The following is a 21,868-nucleotide window of genomic DNA, read 5'->3' as shown; positions in this document are numbered from 1 at the left end:
TAAAATTATACCTAAATTTATAATGGTCTAAAAATTAATGGGTATCTAGTGGGCGTGCGGATGTGGGGCAAGGGCGGGGCGGGGCGAGTAAGGTCTCAAACCCATCACCCGCCTACTACCCGTGACGGGTACCACTTTCTAAATCCACATCCATCCACTACCCACTAAAGTTATACCCATCCTCGCCCCAATTGGAGCGGGTACGATGCGAAATTCACGAGAGTGTGGTTCGGGATCAACTTATAGACACGGAAATGGTGATGGTGAACATATTGAAAACGTACTAGCTGTTCATTTTCAAAGTGTAAAAAACCATTCAAATGCTCCTCGGATAGAACTGCATAGGTTCTGTCATGCCGATTACGTTCAAGATTTTCAGGCACTGGTGGTGGGATGTCAAGGGGTGATGAAAAGGCATTGGCACTCGATTCTAGAAAAGAGGAATAAGGTTGCTCGTTGTGGAATGGATGTGACGATCTCACATCAGGCACGCCCGAAAAAAAAAACCCGATAAAGAAGTCCTCTGTATAGCCAAAGAAAGGATGATACATTATTAAAGGTCGAACGGAAACGGGTACAGAGTTTACCTTGGGGTTATGGTCTGCCTCCATAGAGTGCAACGAAAAAGAATGAATGGTCAAGTATCTTGGTTGAGAGGAAGAAGAGGATGCCACAGTTGGCATTGAATGGAATGAAAGAGATGGTGAACGTGGAGGAGATGGTCGACAGACATTACTTGGGTCGACGACGTCAGAGCATCGCAGTCGGTGACTGATGGACGGAAAGAGTCGATCGATGCATGAAACGGTCCAGGTTTAATGTTTTGAGGCATTTAGGCTTGTTTTCAACACCCACCATGATGACGAGGAGATGGTGGGGTCGATTTTGAGTCTCTCGAAATCTCTAAAAATGTCACTGAAGCGATGAAACAATGTCGACCACCGAGCACCGTGGGTGGAACAACCATATCATTATTGTTTTGATTTCTTGTTCAGACCATCTTGAAGAGTGGTGTAGTGGCAAGGGAATGGTGGTAGTTAAAATCGGTGGATATGCTAACAATGGAGGATGACAGCGTTAGCAATCGACAGTTGTTATGGGGGAGAGCTTTGGTCGTGAGTTGGGAATAAGATACGAGGAGATAATTGGGGGGGAATAAAAAGGATTCGGTATTTTATTTGATGAGGGTTAGGGAAAATAGGGATTTTGGTAGGATTTTAAAATGAGAAAATAACCTCAGTGATAAAAAATCTTAGATAATATACGATTTTGATCAATTTTTTTTTGGATTTGCGAAAATGACCAATAAAATCGCAATGCGATCTCTAATTCGCATTGCGATCTTCACTATCGCAAATTCGCGTTGCATTTCGCGTTGCGATTTGCGATAGTTGAAAATCGCGTATTTTCCATTTCGCGTTGCGATAGCGATTTTTCAAATTCGCTGCGAAAATTCGTTGTAATAGTTAAAAAAAAGATTTTGTTTCTTAAGAATTTTCTCTAAAAAGATAATATCCGCGCGGACGTGTCGAAGACACATATTATCACGACCACGACCACGATCACGAGACGAGACGGACGGCGGCGGCGCCCGAGAGTCCCCCTTGTTCTCTATCACTCAACAAGGAAGTGGGAAAGCCAAACCTTAAATACCATTCCCAATAGTGTTTCCAATACTATGTGGGATTGAGCATTACCAGTAATTGTTTCCAATACAATGTGATTATTCAGGAAACAATTAACAATCATGCACCTTAAAACAACTGAATCAGCAACCAATTGCATTAGTATTATACAATTAAATATGTCATAATTAAAAGTCAATCTACAATCAATCGCGATTATTACAATTTTAAGCAAAACATTAAAAAATAATATAACTATTTAAGGCTCAATCCCACATAGCATTACCAACAAGTGGGAATGGTATTTAAGGCTTGGCTTTCCCACTTCCTTGTTGAGTGATAGAGAACAAGGGGACTCTCGAGCGCCGCCGTCCGTCTCGGGTCGGGTCGTGATCGTGGTCGTTGTCGTGAGAGACAACCCATTGTTTATTTCTTTTCTCTTATTCCTTTGAATTTTTAATTTTGCTATTTGATTTTATTAATCGTTTTTACTTATGCTAATTTTTGTTTTAATTTTTTCTAGATACCCGATGCATTTATCGGGTTTAAAACTGAGTCAGAAACGATAGTTTCAGTCAAACTAGGCAATATTCGGACCCCCTCCCAGAAGCAAAAAAAAAAAAAAAAAGCAATGAGGTGTGCCGTTTTATTAAACGATGCACGTTAGCGTACCTCTTTGGGGCACAGTGCACGTTAGCGTACCTCTTTGGGGCACAACGCACGTTAGCAATGGCCCAATTTTTGCCACCTGATTCTTTCCTCAATTTAAAACATTCCCTCTTTTCCAAGCAAGTTGACCGGCCAACCCCTTTCCCCTTTTAATTTCTTTTAGGCCCACTAATCACATCCCACCTTTCCTAAAACTAATTTCTTTTATCTATTTCTTTTAAATTTTAAAAGAGAAAATAACTTCAGTGACCAAAAATCCCAGATAATATACGATTTTGATCAACTTTTTTTGGATTTACGAAAATGACCAACAAAATCGCAATGCGATCTCTAATTCGCATTGCGATCTCCACTATCGCAAATTCGCGTTGCATTTCGCGTTGCGATAGTCTACAGTTGTCGTTGCGATTTTCCAAATTCGTTGCGATAGTCTACAGTTGTTGTTGCGATGATGATGGTTTGTTTTTTTATACGAGTTCTTTAGGAACTTCAGGCAAGATGATGGTACCATTTCGAAGAGTAATCGCACAGACATTTTCCCTCGGATTCAGGCAAGAGTAATCGGCCTTGATACTCTAGGCGCCTAACTGTTTAAGCCAATTGGCTTGTTTGTTGATATCTTGGAGATGGATTTATGTTTGAGTTTGGAATTCTTCTTGGGTTAAGGCCAATTTTTCAATAGGTGATTCAATGGAGCATTTTTGTGGCAGTTGAGCAGAAAATGGAGGGGGTACTTGTTTGATAAATTGGGTTCACTCTCTGATTGTTTCCATAACTCGGGTTCAGATGGTTTCTCTACCCCAGATTAAAGGTGTTATTGTAAGGTTTATAGGGCTTTTGGGAGGTCTCGAAAAGTTGCCTATAATATTCACTTGTGCGTCAAATTTCTTTTGTAACATTAGGCAATGGTCCCTCGGGTGATCTGACATCATACAAATTCTACAAACTTTTGCGGCTCCAATTTTTCATGAAACAAGTGAATTAGCTATGTCAGTTAATTTATCTAATTTGCTCTCAAATGAAACAACACTTACTTCGTGAACACGTCGGCTGGGTTCACTTGAGGAGCCAAAATATTGTGAATTAGCTGCCATTTTCAAAATTAAATTCCTTACTACATTCAGAGTCATGTTGACATCCGTTATTTTCTTTTCTACTAGAAACATCCCCTCATAAAGGTATTGGATCAACATTTTTCGGATATGCCATGTTGTGGACAACTGGCGTAAAGCTTTTTGAAATACTTCCAATAGTCATAGGGTGACTCTCCTTCGTGTTGTCAAATTCCTAGGATGTTTTGCCTCAGTTCGCTTGCTTTTGCAGTTAGGAAAAAACTGTCAAGGAAAATTGCGTGTTAATTCAGCCCAGGTAGTAATGGAATTTGGTGGTAAATAAAATAATCATTCGTAGCCGATCCGGATAAGGAAAAATGAAATGCTCTAAGTTTGATTTGATCCTCCAATATTCTCTGGGGCTTTATGTTGGAGCAGACCATGTGAAATTCCACAAGATGCTTATGCGGACTCTCACTAGGAAGACCATGATAGTTAAGAAGGAGATAGATTAAACCCGTCTTAAGTTGAAATGGGGTCTTGCTGTTAGGAAAAACGATGCAGAGTAGCTGCTGAACGGCGAGTGTCACAGATAATTCTCTAATCATCAGGTTAGCTATTAGCTCTGGTCCTGGCATGGGATTTACGATTAGAGTAGTTGGGGTGGCGTCAAGCACCGGTTCTTCATGGGATTGAGTGTGAAATGGTGTCTCGGAAGTGGATTCCATATTTGATTGTCGCTCATTTTATTCTCGTTGTTGCTTTTTTCATTGAGTGTTTGGTCGTGGGTTCTACATGTTCTTGCTTCAATCTCTAGGTCAAATTCTATATAATTTCTCAGGTTTCGCTTGGTCATAAAATCAAAACAAAAAAATTAATAATTTTTTAAGTCTCCGACAACGGTGCCAATTTGATGATCGTCGTTTTACTCGTCAAATAAAATCTTCTTTTCAAATTAATTAAATAGAAATAAATAATAAAGTGGAGATGAGGGTCGATCCACGAGGACTTAGGAATTCTTGATGTAGTTTTATGTCGATCTTAAACAAGATAGTTACAACAAGGATAAGTAAAATGGGTTGGCGTGAATGAGATAAATAATAAATAAAAAATGATAAACAGAGAATTAAAGAATTGAAATTGAGATGAATGAAGTGTAAATTAAGATTAAAAATAGCAATGAGAAAATCGCCTCAAATTAGCTTTGTTTCAATTCTGTTGATCATCGAAATGGATTTTTCACACGGGATTCATGTCGGTTATAGTCTATAAGTCCCAACCCATTGTAACTTGCCTTTGTTTTTACTAATCAATCTCCCCAAGTCACTATTCGAAAACCGATTCTTGAATGGACTAACCACAACTATTGCCATTAGAACAAACATTTTAAGTTTAGGAAATGCCCATATTGGATTATGTTGTCTAGTCGAGAATCGAATCCGATCTTTATTTTCCTTAGTGGACCACCGCTAAGTGTGTTCACAAGAGGTCGAATATGCCACAGGTCGATCCCTCCTCCCAATTATAAATTAAAACAACATTAGACCAACGTACAAATTTTCAATTGAAAGCGTTTTAATTTTGAAAGTAAGGTAGATTGTCAAACTAATAAAACAAAAAATCGAGAATGTAACCGAATGGTCTTAAGTGCTTTTCAATTCTCACATGTGAATTGATTCATTGCTAGCTCTCGGCTAATAAAGAAAATTAGCTAAGCATGGTAGAGATCATACTTAGCATATTTTATGAAAATGATAAAAGCTTAAGCAAAAAGAAATCGAAAATGAAAACGAGAAGAAAGCTTTGATTAAAATTGAAAATAAAGTAACAAAATGAAACTTAAGATATCCTAAGCCTTACCCTAATGAGGGTATTTATAGGCTTTTAAACCCTAAAATAACATGGAATTTAAAATAAACAAAATCCAAAAGGTAATTCAAATGTTTTTAATTTCAAACTTAAAAACTAAATTCCTAAGATATCTCCTCAGATTGTGTTGACTAGGCGGCTTCCAGAGTCTTCCTATTGCTGATTGGACCTTCTACAAACTGACATGTCAGACCCGCGTCGTACCCAACGTCGTGCCACGATCAAAAAATAAAAAATTGCAGAATGAGTCCTTTTGTTTTCAATTCTGAAAAACAGGTCATTGCACAAAAATAAACAGAACACAACACAAATCAGCAGTGATATATTCATAAAATGGGAGAATTAATAAGTAAAAAATATCAAATTAAGATGTTCATCATACGTTGTCAATATGTTAATAAAATTCTAAACAAATACTACATTATAATCACTCTAATTATTCAAAAAAAAAAGTTACAACACATTTTTTATGTTATTCTATTATACTATTAAGATTTAAAAATCGAGTATGTTATGTTCATTCAATAATATTGAATAATATTATGTGAATTCTTTGACTAACATTCGTGATAAAAGAAAATGTTATTTTTTTAAATATTCAAGTTCAAGCAAGTACGTTTGCAGGGCAAGTGTACATTGTCAATGACTAAGAAAATTCTGAACAAATATTATATTGTAATCGTCTTAAACTATTAAATAATAATAATTTTATGTGTCAATCTAATATTTAAGATTTTAAAGGCATGATGTCAAGATAAACTCCCAATGTTTATCAAAATAATCACTTTGGTCTCTATTATTTTTTAAGTATTTTAGCTCTTAATATTTTTTTCGGATAAAAAACCCTTAATGTTTGAGTGAATAGTCTTTGGCCCCTGTTTTTCTTTCTAGAGCATTTTAACCCTCAATATTTTATTTTAGGGTAAAAAAATTTCCTATTTTTGAAGTGTTAATCATTTATTAACTAATGATTTTCATCTATAAAAAAACCTTTTTGCTTCCAAAATATAATATTGAGACTAAAATATTTTTAAAAAATATGAATAAAAATGACTACTTAACCAAACGATAAAATTTACCCGACCCTATTTTTTTTAAAATAATACGGGTTTGGGTCGGGTTGGTCGGGTTAAATGTGATATTCGAGTTTGGGTTTAGGGTGAAATATACCCGACCCGAAAAAATATAATTTTACCTTATATATTTAGGAATAATTACAATAATACTCTTCTTTATATTATTTTTTTCAATTAAGTCATTGTTTTTATTGAATAAAAATAATATTTTATTATTATTTTGGGTTTGGTCGGGTCATGTCAGGTTTTAAGTTATATATCGGGTCGGGGTTGGGTCGGGTCGGGTGAAATCTTGTTTCATGAGGGTCGGACCGGGTCGAATCTCGGGTGGAAGAGTCATTGTTCTTAAGTCAAGTCGGGTGGACCAAAAATTCGACCCAACCCGACCCATGTCCATCCCTAATGTCGAGGGGTGGGTAGATAAATGATAACGAATATATATATATATATATATATAGTTTACTTGACTCCAATGATTTTAATTATTAAAAAATTATTATTATCTCTGAAAGTTTTGATACTTATTATTAAATAATTAAAAATCTTTAAATTCATATTATCATATAATCGTTTAGATTTATTCAAAATAGAATAATATACTTAAAGGAAAGAACACTATGATCTACAAAAATCAAGCAATCTCAATGATAAACAAATTTATTATTATTCCTTAATTTATTGAGTCGAGTTTCAAAAATACTAGAAATATAAATGTTCAACGTCAAATAATTAAAATTTATTTTTAAACATTTATTATCATGTAATTACCTCCTATTAATAATAGAGAAAATCGCCTCAGCGACAAAAAATGCCTTATAATATACGATTTTAACCAACTTTTTCCGGATTTGCCAAAATGACCAACAAAATCGCAATGCGATCGCTAATTCGCAACGCGATCTCCATTATCGCAAATTCGCGTTGCATTTCGCGTTGCGATAGTTGGAAATCGCGTTGCGATGGTCTACAGTGTCGTTGCAATTTTCCCAATTCGCAATGCGAATAAGTAAATCGCAACGCGAATTGGTAAAATCGTAATGCGATACTGACTATCGCAACGCGATAATACAAAATCGCAACGCGATACTGACTTTCGCAACGCGATACTGACTTTCGCAACGCGATTCTGACTTTCGCAACGAGATAATATAGAATCGCAATGCGATTTTCAAAGTTCGCAACAGGTTTTAGTTTCGCAACACAAATGTTTTGGGTATATATCTACGCAGCAGCAACAACTCATAACCTAAATCCCTAAATCGCAACTCATTCCATCTCCATCTTTCACTCTCTCTGGCGACATCCGTTCCTACATCCTTCCCCATCCAACAACAGGTCTTAGTTTCGCAGCTCGTTTGTTTAGTAAATTAATTTACAACCATGAAATCATCTAATGTTGATCATGTTTGGATAGATTTGTGTTTTGGAGGGTCATGGGAGAATGTTCATGGTGTTTTACAATATATGCCTTTACCCATGAATCTTCAACTAAAACTGTCATTAAAAAAGTTAACTTATGAAACTCTAATGTTACGTGTTTCAAAGAAATTGAATTTAGAGCCCCTAAGTGGATTTAGGCTATCTTATCAGAGAAATGGTAAAGTTTATTTGTTAACCGACAATGAAGATATTGAACGATTCATTGCTTATATTAGTGTTTCAAGTGATGATGTTACATTGTATGTTGTTGAACCTAGAAGTAGTATTGTTGGGTCAGTAGCGGGTAGTAATCAACTAAGTTTTTCTCAAAACCCACAACCTTTCTCTAATCCAAATCCCAATCAACTTTCAGCACCAAATTCCGATTTTCGTATTGACCAATTAGACGATGATGTGCCAACAAAAAAAATTGTGAGTACTAGTCAGTATTCGAAATTTGATCTTGGTCAATACCCGGACTTTGATATTGGTCAATACTCGGATTTTGATGATGTTTCAGAAGAAGAAACAGACCCTGCGTGTAATGATTTTGATAGTAGTCAATTCCCGAATTTTGATGATGAAACAGCCGTTGCCGAGGAAGATGTTGTTGATGATAATGAGGAGGAAGTTACGACTGTGAATGAACATGTTGAACATCAATTCTGTAATTCATATAATCCTGAAGAAGAAAAAGAAGAAGAAAAAGTCCCCGAAGAAAAGAAAATGCCACGGGAGTATAACTGGAATATGCCAGAATTACTTCAGATACCGGAAGAAGAGTTGGTAAAGAAAGCAGTTGATTGTTACACAAAAGTTATTCGTATCAAGAAAGATGATTGTTTTGATACAAAGGAAGACTTGAAGATAGCTTTGTATACGAAATGTGTGGAAGATAGCTATCAACTAAAAGTTAACAAATCAAGCAAAGATCGTTTCGAAACAAGGTGTATGATTGACAAAAATTGTACGTGGCGTATGATTGCAAAGAGGATAAAAGATTGCGAAATGTTTCAAGTTAGGACTTTTATTGATAAACATACATGTTCAAGAACCCAAGTTTTTCCTCACCATAGACAGGCAAACAAAAAGGTGTTGGGTGGTTTTCTGGCTGAGTTAATGTTTTTGAATGGCAGGGTATATCGAGGACATGAAATTATGACTGACATGAATGCTCGGTTCAAGATTAGTATATCATATTCTCAAGCTTGGAGAGCCAAATGTTATGCCTTGGAATTGTTGAGGGGGTCGCCAGAAGCATCGTTTGCCCAACTGCCGGCTTATTGTCACAATTTAAAGCTGAAAAATCCTGGGTCGGTAATTCATATCAAAATAGATAGAGATGGACGCTTTGAGTTGTTGTTTATCGCCATTGGTGCTGCGGTTAGTAAATCAATATAATTTTGTTGACTCATTTTTGTTAGTTACATGCATTTCACATTTAAATGATTATATTTCTTGTGTATATTATTTTGTAGATTCGTTCGTTTATTACTTGCATGCGCCTAGTTATTATAGTTGACGGAGCACATTTGAAAGGCCGATACCTTGGAGTAAACTTATTAGCAGTAGCCATGGATGCTAACAATGGGATATTGCCAATAGCTTACGGGGTTGGCAAATCTGAAACCTCTGATTCATGGACATGGTTTATGGGGCATCTTAGGGATTGCATAGGTCCTATTAGCAATCTGACAATCATATCCGATAGGGCAAAATCAATTGACAATGCTGTTAGAAGGTGTTTCCCATATGCTTTTCATGGACTTTGTGGTGTTTATTTGTATAGAAATCTAAAATCAAGGTCTTCTGGTATAAAAAAGCACAAATGGACATACTGGAATGCTGTAAAAGCTTATCGGGAAGTGGATTTCAATAAGCATATAAACTGTTTAAGACGTGTTTTACCTCAGTGTGCTCAAACACTAGAAGATGTAGGGTTTGAAAGATGGTCAAGAGTACATCAACTTGGAGCAAGATATGGTTTCATGACGTCTAATAGTGCAGAATCAATCAACGCTCTAAGTCGTCATTCCCTGAAATTACCCATTACTATGTTAATGGAGTTTTTTCGAGCCTCTATTCAACAGTGGTACTACAAGAAAAGAAACCATGCAGGTATTATTTCTTTGAATTCGTAACTTATCATATATTTTACTAAGTTTTATTTATTTAAATTTACAGGAACATTGGAACATCGTGTTACACCATGGACTGAAAAAAAGATAACGAAACGTGTTGTGAAGTCAACGTCATGGAGAGTTGAACCATGTTCAAACACTTTGTTTGAAGTACTGGATAATAACTTAAATGGGCTTGTCGATCTAAATGCAAGGACGTGTAGTTGTATGAAATGACAAACATCTGGTTATCCGTGTGGCCATGTTATAAAAGTTGCTCTTCATCTAAACCAAGATGATTCAAGCACATACGTTATGGATTGCTACACTACAGAAGTATATCGACAGACTTATGCCGAGATTGTCTACCCTATTCCACATCCTTCTGAGTGGGACATACCAGATGACTTACAAACAGTTTTGCAACCAGCCATGGACAGAAGGCTACCTGGCCGACCAAAAAGTCACGATCGTATACCGTCTAAGGGTGAAGAGAAGAAGAGATCGACATGTAGTCGGTGCAAGGAAAGTGGTCATACAAGGTTGACATGTGGATCACCAGTGCCATCACAATCATCTTTTCCTCTACCAAAATATGGATCATCATCAAAATCCAAAGCTCATATGGTGTCAAGAAAAAGGCAATCAAAATCGCAATCATCTTTAAAATCCCAATCACAACTGGCTTCACCTTTTGGGACTGTTAACTTAGGTGATTTTTAAATGCAAACGTTGTATTATGTAGATTTTATGTGTGAACTTTTAACATTTTCAGTTAGGCATGTATTAGTAACTTGAGTTTGAAAATTGCTATGATCTGTTCAGTTGTTATCACTTAATAGGCAATCATCTTAATGTCTATCGCAACGCGGAAATTACTATCGCAATGCGAAATGAAAATCGCAACGAGAGAATCGCAATGCGAAATGAAAATCGCAACGCGAATTTCGCAATGCGAAATGAAAATCGCAACGAGGGAATCGCAATGCGAAATGAAAATCGCAACGCGAATTTAATTTCGCGTTGCGATTCTCTCGTTGCGATTTTCATTTCGCGTTGCGATTCTCTCGTTGCGATTTTCATTTCGCATTGCGATAGTACTTTTTGCCTTCAACATAATGCAGATTGAAATCAACAAAATCAACCATTACATTTCAATCAATTAAACAAGCACAAATAAGAATTATGTTAACATCAATTAAACAATTCAACTTTTACAAATCACCTTTTACAAATCAATTAAACAATAAAAAAATAAGCAATAATTCTTATTTCCTCATTTACTATTGAATCAACTTTTGCAACCATACATCATTTTCACGCATCTCACTTCTGAGATTAACCTGCATAAACCAAACATTTGCTCAAACAACACTTTCTACACATCTAAAACCTACAAACAGCAAATTATTGAATTCTAGGTACTTAACCAAACATTTTCAAACCACAAACCTATAAACATACCAATTGTTTATGGACATTTTTATAACGCGGATGCAGGTAGACAGCGTCTCGCATATATCGATCTAGCCATATAATGCCGAAACCACAAGCCTACTGCAGCTCTATCTCTATCAGTGAGAGGTAGATACTTTATACTTCCTGTGATCAAACGGTCCAACGCCAAGCATACGAGAGGACCACAATCCCCTCTGGGTCCTTTCGTTTGTTGTGGTGCGGTCTCGTCTCTGCTAACTGTAATATTGAGCTTCTTTGGCTTCTTGTTTCCAGAACGAGTCCAATAATTTATCGCATCCAAGAATTTAGCCAAATAAGAGCTCCATCCCTTAATAATATCTCTTAAATCAGCCAATGATATGTAATTTATCATGCTGTCATATACTATTGCCTTAAGGGATGGGATCTGAAGCTCGACGAGAAGCCAATGTTTACATTCCAAAACAGGGATAAACACCTGCAATCATAAGTAATAATTCATTCATTTGCGCACTTATTTATGAATACCTTTAAACTCAATCTAAAATAAACACTAACCTTATCGACCTCCCACCATGCAGGATAAAGTTTAGCTTGTCCATTGCCCAACGCAAATGATTCATCTCGTTGATTCTTCAAATGAGCGGCGTTAAAAGACGTCGGCATAATTGTATATTGTGTATTTCTTTTATTTTCCTTAAGTTTCCTAATTATTAGAAGACGTAACACCCACGCATCGATATGTTGTTTTACAAAAAAAAGACATATATTAGTAACTTACATAAATTTAAAAAAAATAATCAAATTAAAATATAAGAAAAATATAAGACTTACCCCTCCATCGAAATAGCCATTGTCTTCGACCCCTAATAATACGCCCCACCAAGACCGATCAAGCAACAAATAGATATCATCGTTGAGCTTGCATATGTCAGTGAAACACCCCTGGCTCCGCTCATGTAGATAAAAATCAACTGCGGTCTTAGCCCAAAGGGTGTTATCCAGAATTGTGTCCGGTAGTTGTTTCCTCTCCACTTCAGATACCGGTATGGTACTGGCCGGTAACTCATACGAGAGCCAACTTGAATCCATCATGTCCGTCACGTCAGAGGGTTTCTCAGGAATCCTACATATGACGCCATGTGAATCGGGCTCTTGAATGGTGGGAGGGACCTCTTCAACGATGATAGTGGCCTCTTGAACGGTGGGAGGGGACTCTCGAGGAATGATAGGGGCCTCTTCAACGATAGGAGTGGACTCTTGAGGGATGGCAGGCGAGTCGGGCTTTTTCTTGCGGTGTCTTCGCACTATTGGGGTATACGGAGACTTAATAGCACGTGCACGCCGTCTGATGCGTGAACTCTGTCTTGCAAGAAAAACCCGACATAAAGCATCCACCTTATCGGTCCGCTAAATAATTAAATACAAATATTAGTAAATAAACAGACATGATATTTAAACAGTGAAAACAAAGACAAATATATTTCAAACTTTCAACCAAAAGACAAAACAAAGACAAATACTAACTTCACAGTGTTAAAGAATACACAGTTTAGCAGAATTGGCAGCAACCGAATAAATTTACTTCAACCAAAAGACAAAACAAAAAGACAAATACTAACTTCACAGTGTTAATAAACAGTTTAGCAGTATTGGCAGCAACCGAATAAATTTACTAAGCAATCTAAGTGAAATGGTTAATTTAAGTGAAATTACGAGTAAATTTATCATCAAGTTAAATATGGAAAATCTTAAACTTACCTCGTTGCGTAGAGTATGAACCTCATTCTACAACGATACTACCATCTCACGTAGAGCGGCAACCTCACCACGTAAAGTAGACACCTCCACACGCCATGCACCATCGTTATGGCGTAGAGTATCGATCTCCTCACGCAAGGCATTGACCTCATCACGTAACTCCCTTGACTCATCCCGTGGAGGTGGAGACCAGGGAGATAGAAGTCGTGGCATCTTTGCCGGTCGCATATCATGAGGTGATGGTGGAGAAGAGGCTCGATGATGTGACGGGATAGGTGATGGCTCTCGTTGTAGAGGTGTATAGTCTGATCGATCAGGTGATGGCTCTCGAAGTGGAGGAAGTGGAGGCTTCTCATCATTCGTGCCATCAAGAAAACGCTGACTAGCTTGCCACCAATCAGTGGCAAGCTCAGCCTCCGTAGGTGTCAGTCTCATTAATGGAATGTTGGCCTCCTAAAAATATAAAAACTCAAACAAAGTTAAACGTCTACTATTAATAACTTGTTTATATATGATAGTATTTGTGTTAAGTTACATTATTTATTGTCGCATATGGTATTAAGTCTTCCCAATCCAACAGGCGTTTCCTCTTCCAGGAAATAGCCCTGGGAATATCATTTGAAGTTTTTATTGCATATGTCTTCATGGCGGGAAAGGCCTCGAATATCCAAATCTACAAACAATATAATAACAAACATTAGTAATTGTTAAATAATTAATTATAATTTTGTAAACATTATATAGAAATTCTTACCTTAAAGGCCCAAACAAAGCCTGACAAAGTGTATTTCGACCCATCGCCCCGCAAACTTTTGCGGTCATTAAAGGCAGATGACAACTTAGTCCAGGTAGCTTTCCATATTTACGAACCCCATGGAAACAGATTCCATGCATTCAGGTCCTCTACCAATAATATTAGCTCCTGAGGAATAGGTTATCTGGCCTCTCTGCCTAAAAAACCGGCATACAAAAGTAGTAGAAGGCATACTCGGACAACATCGACGTCATTCATCCGAGTAAAACCATCTTTCTTATTAAACAATTTCTTCATGTCGTCGACGTGTAAGTTCAGCTTCTCTATTGACTCATCAGGAAAAACCCTGGATAACCATGATGGGCGGGTGATATGACGAGTGTACCGGCCTACATCATCGTGTCCGAATCGTAGACCAGTGATTAAGCAGAACTCCTTCCGCCCAAAACAAGTATACGCCGGTGGAAAATGAAACCATATCTCTTCCTCACCACGTTGTATACTGTCGGGTAGATCGCTAGTCATGGTCTGAAGCCACAAATGGGTCAAATTAGCATCTCCACCCGGATGCTGTACTCTCAGCCATGGCCCGAAGCAGGTTTCCTCAAACAATTTTCTTTGTGCAGGTGAAAGCTTCGAAGCAATTGTAGTGGCTAGGCTAACTTTATTCCTTAATGTCAATGAAGCCGAAAAAAATTTCTACAAAAACAATAAACATACCAAGTTAGATATACCAAAAACTACACTGTCAAGATATACCAAAAACAATAAACATAAATAGTAGTTTATTCTTGAAACTAAAATTTGCAAAACTGTTTTGTCTTTTGGTTGAAATGAAAATCGCAACGAGATAATGAGAATCGCAACGCGGAAATGACTATCGCAACGAGAGAATCGCAACGCGAAATGAAAATCGCAACGCGAAATGAAAATCGCAATGCGATTTTGGTTTCGCGTTGCGATTTTTATTTCGCGTTGCGATAGTTATTTCCACGTTGCGATTTTCATTCTCGAAACTATTCTTCTTCTGCATTACTTCAACCAAAAGACAAAACAAAGACAAATACTAACTTCACAGGCTAAACAGTTTAGCAGTATTGGCAGCAATCGAATGAATTTAATAAGAAATCTAAGTGAAATGGTTAATCTATTATTGAAATTATCAGTAAACTTATCATCAATCTCAATATGAAAAACCTAAAATAATGCAAAAATTTCAAAATAAAAATAAAAAAAAAACTAACCCTCGGAGGTTGATTTTCCATTTCTGAATGATTGTGAGGGATTTTTGACTGTGAATGGTTGTGAGGGATTTCGCCGGCGATAGAGACGGAAATCTTCGGAGATGGGGACGGATTTCGCTGTAGAGAGTGAGAGATGGAGATGAGACTGAGTGTTGTGATTTTGGGTTTGAGGTTATGAGTTGCGATTACTGTGGACGGTTCAGTTTCCGATTTATTAAGAAAAAATTCGTGTTTGAAATTTGAAAAAAAAAATACGCGTTAATACGAATGGCGCTATGTAAATCGCGTTGCGAAAGTCAGAATCGCGTTGCGAAAGTCAGTATCTCGTTGCGATTTTGTATTATCGCATTGCGATAGTCAGTATCGCATTGCGATTTTCCCAATTCGCGTTGCGATTTACTTATTCGCATTGCGAATTGAGAAAATCGCAACGACACTGTAGATCATCGCAACGCGATTTTCAACTATCGCAACGCGAAATGCAACGCGAATTTGCGATAATAGAGATCGCGTTGCGAATTAGCGATCGCATTGCGATTTTGTTGGTCATTTTGGCAAATCTGGAAAAAATTGGTTAAAATCGTATATTATAAGGTATTTTTGGTCACTGAGACGATTTTCTCTTAATAATAATAATAAAAAAAGACGCACTCCGATCCAAGGGAAACGGAATTTAAAAAACTGGCGATTTTATCAATGAATCAGTTTAACTTTCTCTAAAACCCAAGTACAGCGTTCCAAATCTTTTTAATATTATATAGGACTTCGTTTTCTTATACAGTTGTAAATATAGTCTTTTAAATTAAGGTCAATATATGCTAAGATCCCTTTTAAATATAAAATAAGACTAACTAACCCTTCAAAAAAAATAGTCCTGTCTATTTTAAAAGTGCTCTATTAAAATAATTAATCTTTATATTATACACAAACCAAGTGACCTTAATTATAGAAAAATTATTGTTATTTTTTAAGATCATGTGTTTAAATACTATAAATACTAAAGATATTAACGTTCAATGTCAAATTTAATCAAAGTAACCTAACACATACATATTGAGCATTAAAATTTTTATATCGTCAGTCAAAATCTTATAAATTCGATAAAAAAAATTCAATTATGATTAATTTTACAATCATTCATTTTCAGAATTAATAGATATTGAATTATTTTTTGAAAAGATCAATTTATCTAATTTCAAAATTGTGAGATACTTACGAGATATTTTTACTAAAAATTAATATATCATAATATTATTTATTTGTATATTTTTAATTTATATTAATATTGTATAATTGGTATGAAAGTAATTTTAAATTTTGGCCAGATATAAAAAATTAAAGATATATATATATATATGGAATAAAAATATTGACTATAATTCATTATACTTATCTTAGATTAATAAAAAAAATATTAAATATAGTTAATAAAATGCTTAAAAATACAAATCAAAAATTAAAAAAAAAGACAATGTGAAAACTCATAAAAAAGTCAGGCGTTTCTACCGAAATATCAACCTTATACTCAATAATTATCTGTCAGGCACCCTCTCCCATAATATTACTGATCTAGCACCCTTACTGACACGGTGTCAATAAAGCGCGGATCTTCAACCGCGCCTTCGCGGGGTTCTGTCCGAGCTGGCTTCATGTAAGGAAAGGCGCGGATGGTCATTCGCACCTTCGCTGAACGTTTGACATGTACGAAAACCGTAGATCATTTAATTCACCCAACCATCCGTCTCCCGCATTGATTACCACTCGTCCCCTGTCCCCTCTCTCTATAAATATCACACTCAACACAACCCTCAAACTACACTCAAATATCAAATTCTTTCATTCTTCCTATTATCAATCTTTCTATTAAGAAGGTAAAATATTTTTATTATATTATAATTATTTAATAATTTATTATTTTATTGTATTAGTTTTTTTAATTACTTTTTACAATTATAAAATGGAAGGCGGGTTGCTACGTTTAGATGAGAATCATATATCGAGGCATTTTCACGATATGGTAACAATTTTAAATTTTTTGTTATTTTAATTACTGTCAATGTTTTATTTATTTATTTATTTTTAGTATTTGTTTTATATTTTAATTTGTATATTATGTATTAAATTAGGAGAGATACTGAATATTAAATCCATTCATTCGTAACGTTAAGTTAGAGATAACTACTCGTGTCTGGTCGTATTTAGTTGAAACTGGATTCAGTTACGTAGCGAAATATGAAGCTCATTATAACCTTGAACCCAACCTTATTTCTGCACTAGTTGACAGGTGGATACCAGAGAAAACACATTTCATCTTCCGTGTGGAGAGTGTACTATTACGTTGGAGGATGTTTCCATACATTTGGGGCTTTCGGTATATGGGGATGTGATTCCTGGGGTCGTAGATGGTTACTGGCATTCATTGTGTGAGGAGTGTCTTGGAGGTGTCCCACCTAATTTTAATATACCTAATTTTAACAGTGGTCGAATATCGTTAAATCGGTTGGATATAACTTTTAAACATTTGAGTCGCGACGCCTCCAAGGAATATGTTAAAATGTATGCACGAGCTTGCCTACTCATAGGAGGGATCCTGATGCCAGACAAATTGCGAAACCAAGTTCATTATATGTGGTTGCGTCACCTCACAGATTTTCACGTTGTCAGTGCACTCAGTTGGGGCTCCGCAGTTTTGGCATTTCTGTATTGGGAAATGTGTCGAGCAACTGATTATTGGAAAAATGCTATTGGTAGATGTCTCCTTCTTCTCTAGTGTTGGGTGTGGTATCACATGCCCTTTTTATATCTGGTCATGAAAAACTCTTTGGTCTTCCCGCTATTGTTGAGGTAATTTCAATATTGAATTCCTATATAAATAATTTTTTTGAGTATATAATGAAATTTTTTCATTAAATATGTGGTCAAGTGCAAGAAAAGATCATTGGGATTTACCAGATGAATTGGAATAAATTATGCTTCTCATTGATCAGAATGTTGGTACAGATGTATGTATTTAAATTTTTATTATTTACTTTTAATTATTGTTATATAATTAGAATATTATTTTGATAAGAATTATATATATTTGTTTTAGTTTCAATGAGCTTCATATTCTACTCAAGAAATGATAATTTGCATCCCACATTACTTGAGAGGCCCATTAGATGTATGGATGTTGGTGGACCCTCTGATATGTTATGCTATTGTCAAGTGGAATCCTACTGATCGCGTACTCCACCAATTTGGTTTCGTACAATCTATTCTGGAAGTACCTAAGAATCTTAACAATATGCATATCATCGATAGACAGGGCAAAAAAGAAGTTGTTTGGTTGCTGAAGAACATCTAGTGGGTAATCATATGGGAGGATCGACGTGGACGTATTCCTCGTACGAAACCCATTTATGCGGATTATTATTCAATTGTGGATGATTATTATGAGTTGTTCAACTCGAATGGGAAACCATCCTATTTTTTGAGGAAGTACGAGGCGGGAGCATTCATCGGCGCTAATAAAGACATACACCGTCACAACATCATCGTCCCTCGACTCGTGGATAGAGAGAAGGCGCTTCTGACTCGTCCTCAACTGTAGTACTGAAACTATCACAACAGACACCATCTATACCGGTATACATTCTACAACTGTTTTAGATGGCATCATAGTCGTAACAGATGGCATCACAACCATTTCATATGCCACCGTAACTAGGTCAGACGCTATGCTTCTATATCAGATGCCACCGCAGTCGGGTAAGATGCCACAATAACTGATTCAGATGTCACCGCCACAGGGTATTATGATCCTTCATGGTGGATATTATACTTCTATGCTTATAGATCAAACGTAGGGTTCATATGCTACTTATTTGGCGGGTGAAGGTTCACCACATACACAAACACTTCTGGCGCGATTTTCACACTCATCGATGTCGGTGTTTTCGTAATTTTCACAGTTTTCTATGAGCATTGGGATAATTAGTCATACACTTTCAGGGTCCTTATTCTATGGATGTGCTACACCATCATCTGTCCCTAATCAACAAAAGGTAGATGCTCTTGATGATGATGATAAGAGTGAGGATGAAGAACAAGTTACACGAAGAAATGCTCATCGAAACAGACAACCACCACCCTGCAGAACATATTCAAGATACATATATCGATAGAGTTGTTTAATTTGTAATGTTTTTATTTAATTTTGTTTGTTTACCATCTTTGTAAAGTTTTTTTATTTAATTATGGACTTTTTATTTATTTTTTTGTTAGTGTTTTTATTTTTTAATTGTTTGAATTGTATTGTCTGCATTTAATATTTCTATTTAGTTGTTTTTATTGTTTGAATTGTATCGTTTTCTTGTATTTAGTTTGTAATGGTTTTATTTAATTTTCACTTGAGTATCCCATTACTCTGTGATGCTCGAATGAAATTAATTGAAAGTAAATGGAAATTAAATAACACAAACTTAGATTTCATAAACAACAATTACATCATAACAACATCAACAGTTACTTAATGACAAAAGAGATGAACATTTTTTACTATTGTGTCAGAGGTTTCTATAATGCCCATATCTTTTGTTTTCTCTAAACATCTCTCGAGTATCCATATCAAAATGAATTCGAATTAATTTTGGACGATCGGGCTCCCTTAATAAGGATTGATCTGGTACAATCGGAAGCTAATTATGAACCTCATCAGGGTCTTTCTCATTACCTATGAGGGGAACTCAAATTCATATACCTTAAATACTTCTGAAAGTCGATATACAGGATCCGCAAAATGGTTATAGTCTTGACGGGTATGAGAGTAAGTTGCTATGACATGGGAGGATGGATACTTAATAGCTTGAAAAACCCCACAGTCACACCACCTATCTCGTAGATTAACTCTGAACGAGTTAGCTTGAATCCCTTGAAGAGGTCGCGACATCTTTGTGACACAAAGTAATTTATAGGTTCTAGAGATGATTGTTATAGACATTCCATTTGACATAACAATTCTTTTTTGTAGATCTACAACTAATCTTGGGTGATAGACATGACCGTTTTGCATCTAAGTTTGAACTTGTTCCCCAAGCTTGGCAAAAAGCGCTCCTAAATGAAAATATGCCATTTTAAAACCGTTACTGGTAAATGGTGTACCCTCTTTAAGGTTGAATTGATAGTCTCAGCCAAGTTAGTCGTCATGTGTTCATATTGATATCCATCATCATAGGCATTTGTCCACATTTCTTTGTTGATGAGGCTGGTGTAATTGTATCCTTGCTCGTTCTTTCCTCACAAATCTTGAAGGATGAACTCAAATGTTTCAAGTAATAGTTCGTAACCTAAGCTTCAAATGTAGAACTTACTATTAAGTTTCCATAAAAATGAAAATGATTGAGAAATAAAATTAGGCATTATAACATACGTATGCAAACAATTAATTGGCACTCATCATTCTTCTTTAACTTTTCATGATAGCTAGCAGCAATGTATCGGATACAGTATCGATGTTGGACATAGGGTGTTTGCCACATTGGACCCAAATAATCCATTGCTGCTATGATCCCAATTCTGCGATATGAAATGACACATATTTTTTCCCTCGTAACAACATATAAGCGTAAGTTTCTAAGGAAAAAACCTAAGAATTTGTATATTCTCTTTCAACAAGGGTAAAAGAAACTGAAAAAATGTTGTGATTATCATCTTGGATAACTGCCAATAGTAGAAAATACTTGTATTTTCCACACAAGAATGTCCCATCAATTTGGACCACATGCTTGCAGTATTTCATAACATTAATGTACTGTGGGTAAGTAAAAAAAAAGTCGATAGAATTGGCATCGATTGCGAAGCACTCAATCATTGTATTATGCATGACAAGTTTCGAAGTCGACTATTGTCTCAGGATTCAGTCTGCGCACTATCTTAAACCAACTTGGTAGTTCGTTGTAAGATGAATCCCACTCACTGTGAAGTTTTTTAATCGCATTTTGTTTTGCCTTCCATGCTTTCATGTAGGAGATGGTGTAACCATATTGAGAATGTATAGATGAAATCAACACCACAATAGCTATATGAGAACTTGCTTTGACCATGGGCATGATGGTTTGACAGATAATGTTGGAGTCCAAGTTGGGATAGTCCTTGTTGATCCATCAAGCACAGTGTATATGAGGACCTTTGTATACTTTTAGTTCTCATATGTTATTTTTCCTCTTCCTCTTCGATACACGGACCATCCAGTTGCATCTGTTATCACGTTGGACACAATAGCAGTCATACTTTTTGGTGGTGGATCTGTATACTCTGGAGTGAATAGAATTATGAATGTTGTAATTCTTAATTGCAATTATCGTTTCTTATTTTGATGGAAACTCCATTCCGATATATAACTCACAGTTATTGACTAATGAGTTAAATTCGTAAACACCAACATTAGACATATCCTTAAATTCTGGCTCGTACATTGCACCATAGTTAGCTTTATACATGTGTGTTGTGGGTTCGTTGTGTACCGTATTTATGAGAACTTCATCTACATCATCATCATCGGAGTCCATATTGAACTGTGGTGATTCTGGCTGAACGAATAGTCCAGCCTCCACGATGCCTACATTTAGGTCGAACAAGCTGGTAGTTGAATGTCTTCCCCTTGAACTTGCAGGCATATCGACATTGAGGTCGAATAAGCTCGCAGTTGAATACCTCCCCTGGAACTTGAAGGCATCGTGTCAAATGGGTACTGCACAGATTGTTGTGTCGAGGGCATCTCCATATTCAGGTTAAAGAAATTGGCAGATGCATGTCTTCCCCTTGAACTGGAAGCGATGTTGCCATACAGATTGTTTGCGAAG

Source organism: Hibiscus syriacus, unplaced genomic scaffold (genome assembly GCF_006381635.1).
Source record: "Hibiscus syriacus cultivar Baekdansim isolate YM2019G1 unplaced genomic scaffold, ASM638163v2 tig00110342_pilon, whole genome shotgun sequence".
Lineage (NCBI taxonomy): Eukaryota > Viridiplantae > Streptophyta > Magnoliopsida > Malvales > Malvaceae > Hibiscus > Hibiscus syriacus.
The sequence above is the reverse complement of the archived record's forward strand: the minus strand, read 5'-3'. Positions refer to the sequence as shown.